The 5232-nt window shown below is 37.4% G+C and overlaps 1 long non-coding RNA gene across 1 annotated transcript; it reads right to left on the reverse strand.

The window, feature by feature from the left end:
• Positions 1 to 820: 820 nt before the first annotated feature.
• LOC145778816 (uncharacterized) lies at positions 821 to 3256 on the reverse strand. The gene is made up of 2 exons (XR_014290470.1): positions 3123 to 3256; positions 821 to 1530 (listed from the first exon to the last, which is right to left on the reverse strand). It is a non-coding gene; the product is annotated as an uncharacterized LOC145778816 (long non-coding RNA).
• Between the last annotated feature and the right edge of the window lie 1976 nt (positions 3257 to 5232).

The raw sequence follows: 5232 nt of genomic DNA on the forward strand, positions 1-5232 counted from the left end.
TAGTTATCCCGACCAGCAAAAATTTGTTCTAAGAACACAGTTCATTTTTACATTGTAGTAACAGAATGAAAAGGCTAACCAAATGTGTGGCCTATCGTGTTAACGTCGCTAAACGTTGAAATCTTGTAGAAAAGGGAACATTTGCTGACTAGGATACTTTGAAACTGAGAAACATTCACAGAAGCCTTTCGATTTGTTCCAAGAACCCAGTTAGCCTAACAGTTCATTTTTACATTGTAGTAACAGAATAAAAAGGCTAACCAAATGTGTGGCCTACTGTAGGCTGCCTACAGCTTGGATTGAAAGGAAATTATCGGGTGCCGTAGCCCAGTTATCCCGACCAGCAAAAATTGCCGTTTTTACATCGTTTTAACGTCGCTAAATGTTGAAATCGTGTAGAAAAGAGAACTTTGCTGACTAGGATACGTTGAAGCTGAGAAACATTCACAGAAGCCTTTCGAATTGTTCCAAGAACCCATTTAGCATAACATTTCATTTGTACATTGATTCAACGTCTGAATACATTATCTTAAAAATGCAACGTATCGTAGGGCTTCTGTGAATGTTTTTCAGTTTCAAAGTATCCTAGTCAGCAAAGTTCTCTTTTCTACACGATTTCAACGTTTAGCGACGTTAAAACGATAGGCCACACATTTGGTTAGCCTTTTTATTCTGTTACTACAATGTAAAAATGAACTGTTAGGCTAACTGGGTTCTTGGAACAAATTTTTGCTGGTCGGGATAGCTAGGCTACGGTACCCGATAATTTCCTTTCAATCTAAGCTGTAGGTCACACATTTGTTGATCCAAACTAATTCAATTCAATTCAATTCAATTTATTTTTCTTTGTCAGAACGCAAAAGAAATGATATTGTAAAAAAGAAATACAGTAACAAAACCAACAAAAGGAAAAGGTGGCAAAACCTTAATGGTTTAAGACGTGCATAAAAAGATCTAATATTGCGGTATTTGCATCGATAAGTATAGTTAAGCACGGCCACCAAACCTGATACTGTAAAACAAATAGCCTAGATGAATTAGTTAAGAATCAGTCGCCTCCTCGTTGCTGAAACAATTGAAGCGCCAATTCTTAAAGCAATGAGAACACGACTGAACCTAACAACATCACAAAAACAAACTAACACACACATATTGTAATTAGGTAATGGACTATCAAAACATGGATTATTTACAGATTTTATACAGAAATAAAGTGTTCGCAGCAACGATATTAAGTAGCCTATAGATTGCAGAACAAATACACAATATGGCAGCTCATTATCAAGATAAAATAGTTAAAAAAGCTTTGTTTTTTAAATTAATTTCTTGCACATGTAAAAGCATAAGAAGCATGATGGTATATATAGCAGCGTGTTTTTGGTATTGCCAGTAAGAGTTGAATCATCTTTTATAGCATCAGTGAGGGATGGAGTGTTTTTGGTATCGCTAATGAGAGGTGGAGACTCTTTGGTAGTGCCGATGAAGGATGTAGTAGTGTCTGAGTTGTTTCAAGTATCTTTTCCAACCAACCTAAACAATAATCTTACAAAAAGTCAATCCATTCTCTGAACGAACATAATAGCTTATAATAATTAGGGGGTAGTTACAGTTAGATGCAAGCTTGTAGTAAATATAGTAATATTGTAGGATAAATTTACAAAAGTGGCATTTGGCAAGGCATGCTATACCAGGATTTGGTGCAACAATCAGTAACACAGTCAGAATTAAAGAGTTACAGCATTTTAACTATTCAAAAGTACTAACTTATAGACATAAACATGATTTTTTTTGTAACATTGTCTTTGTTTTATTTTCCCTTCATATGTTAAATTTTTCTGAAGGTGTTGCGGCCGTGCCAAATTTCTTTCAACTCAATAACTTACTTCGGTCACAAGCACGTTTTAACTTCGCGTTTTGTCGCTTCTACCTTTTTCTCGACCTTTGCTATGTTGACGTGTATTGTTTTTGATATGATGGTCAAAAATAAAAATAACTGAACTGACATGACGAATTTTAATTTAATAGTTCAAACATTTTATTTTTACTCCTTTCTGCACGATTTCAACGTTTAGCGACGTTAAAACGATGTAAAAACGGCAATTGTAATTAGGCTACTGTACCCGATAATTTCATTTTAAAAATTTCAAAAACTCGCCGAATAGGGCACTCGCCGAAAAAGGCTCTCGCCGAATAGGGAACTCGCCGAATCGGACTAGTCGAATCGGACTCGCCGAATCGGACTCGCCGAAACGGGCCATTCCGCGTTTTTCCACGCAGCGTTGTTATGGAATTGCTTTGTTCTGTCGGATACCTAGCGAGAGACATAGCGTAAAACAAGAAGTTGCGCTGCAGTTGGTTGGATAGTCCACTAATTAGTCCAGCGTTTAAGAAAAACGGAAATAATTGTAACGAACACTTCATAAGTGGCATGAAAACAGGGTGGGCGAAACATATTTTGCCCACCCTCGTTTCACGGCAGGGTAGGCGTCGCCCACCCTGCCCACCCTATTTCGACGCCTATGGTTTGTACACCAAAGTTAAGATATTCATAGCTTGTCAAACCAGTGTCGAAGCCATCTAGGCTATTAAAACTAGTTCCAACTTAAGCATTCAACTTGAAAGCAAAGCATTTCAAAAGCTTTGTGTTTGAAGATGGCACGCTTTGGTTTTACTCTTTTAAAGCAATGACACAAAATATTCTGTTTATGAAACTCATACTCTGAATCAGACGATTATAAGCAACATCAATGGTACTGGTAATGCAACAACAGTAAGAAAAAAAAAACCAAAAAGGTTCAACACCTCAAGAGTATGTGACGTGTAATTGTGTAATGTGTATCATATGAATATAAACACAAAATCAACTATGTTTTAAAACATAATATTAAAAAGCCAAAGTTATAAAATAAATTTTATAAGCAATTGTAACTGAATTAGACCAATACACCAAACCTTTAAAAAAAGCTGAATGCCTTTAAACTTGTGTTGTCACATAAAATAAACAACTAGTAAACTAGTCCAATAACTTTACTTCTGAAAAACAGAAGCAAAAGCATGACAAACTTTGCCTGCAAATTCGATAATATAAAAACAAACTGCAAGGCTAATCTCACTGGGCTTACTGGAAATTGCAATGTAGGTAATCCAGGCTTTGCAACTAGAACGCCTGTCACAATCAGGATGATTACACCAACAAAACAGCAAAATGATAAAAATCCAATGCACCGCTTATCAGCAACCATCCAGTTTTTTTCAGTTGTAAACAATCTAAACAAAACATTTTTTTCAATAAGTCAAGGTTAATATCTGAAACTGCAGACTTAACCTTATACACAAACATTTAACCCATCCAGAGCCTGATTATTCTCACTTCTCAGTTCTTGAGCCCAACACTACAAGCAAAGCTTGGTTTGCATATCCTATATCAGCGTGGTCCAACTACTTTTGACTTATGGGCCACTTTACAAAAACGTGACAACTTGCGGGCCATTTCCAATAAAATGAGAGTGAGTGCGTAATCGAAATTGTTAAACAATAGCAAATATAAATTTATTGCAAATCTCTATCAGTGAGATGCCTGTGGTCGAGGTTTCTCTGTTACTATCGTTTCTACATCAATTTCAATGTTAGTGGTAGCAAGTCGGAGACCATCTTCCAGTGTTTTGTCTATCATTCGATTTCTGTTTTTAGACTTGACTTGCTTCATTCTAGAAAATGTACTCTCACACATGTATGTGCTTCCAAACATTGAGTGTATTTTAAATGCAAAATTTTTCAGTTTGGGAAATCTATCCTTGCTGACTAATTTCCAGAAACACTCTGAGGTTTCATTTTTCCTTGACAGCAAGAATTGGTTGCACTGAAGCTCGCAGAGTTCGAGCTGAAGTTCTGGTAGCTGTGTTTCCACATTAACATCCATAGGATTGTTATACAAATGGAGATTAGGTTTTAGTCTGTCAAAATCTTTAAATCTATTCTCAAATTCACAAGATAAACGTCCGGAACACTAGGTACATATCAGCCTTTAAGAAGCCCAGTTGTACTGACGAGACCAGACCTGATAGGTTGAAACAGTATAGGCCCTGCTGTCTACAACTTTGAATTAAATTTTTGACACTTTTCATCCAAATGCTATACTTGTTCTAATTGAGATTACTTTCTGTAACATAAATACAAATTAAATCAAAACTGTGAAAGCTCGCGGGCCGTAAAAATTCTATCCGCGGTCCGCATGCGGCCCGCGGGCCTGCAGTTGGACCACGCTGTCCTATATGATGACTGGCTGACTTCAAAAAAGTTATATATGGTCAAACGGATTATGAAAACTAATGCAAGAGTTGAAGAGTATGCTTTGCCACCTACACTCAGCAGTCACTATTGCTCATCAAACTCACATGATTCAGTGATTCATAGTAGTATTGTCATAGGCATATACAGGGCCGGATTAAGGGTTTATGGGGCCCTGGGCTGAGCTGAAAGTGGGGGCCCTTATCAAGTGACATTTTTCGCTAAAATTAATGGTGGAATGGGGCTACGACACGGGCCCAGTTGCATGTATCTGTGGCACCGAGTCCCAATGAGCGGACCAGTGGCGCAACCAGAAAAAAATGTTGGGGGGGTCAAATATTTGATGAATTGAAGAAAACAACAAAGTGTTTGATTTAAAGCCATTGCCACTTGATGTGCGGTGGCGTATCCTGGTGGGTTGAAGCAATAAAAGTGTTAAGGGAGTTAGAGCGTGCCGAAGGCACGCGTATTCTAGGGGGGTCCGGGGGCATGCTCCCCCGGAAAATTTTTGAAAAAATACACTTAAATAATGGATTATAGCGCTTTCTGAAAACACTTTTAGAGTAAGTTAATATTTGTATGAAATTTATTAGCAGATAAACAGCTATTAACTTATTAAAGATAGCTCTTACACACAAACGGGCAAAAACTGCGGCTAAATTAGAGAACACTAAAAACTCAGCTACACAAAAACTCAATAACTACACAAAAACCCAACTGAGTAAGCCATTCTGAAATTGCTTCCACAAATTAGTTCAAAGAAACGTAAGTCGGGTAAATTTTGCGCGATTTACGATTTGCAAAATTTATTGGTGTCTTTCTGTGTTTCTAAAACAAGTCCTTGGGGGTGTTAATAGCCAGATGGGTGCTCTTCCACAAGACGCCCTGTTGGTCAATTAGACAAAATAATGACGTCATAGTACGTCACACATATTGGAATAGACT

Source organism: Aplidium turbinatum, chromosome 10 (genome assembly GCF_918807975.1).
Source record: "Aplidium turbinatum chromosome 10, kaAplTurb1.1, whole genome shotgun sequence".
NCBI lineage: Eukaryota > Metazoa > Chordata > Ascidiacea > Aplousobranchia > Polyclinidae > Aplidium > Aplidium turbinatum.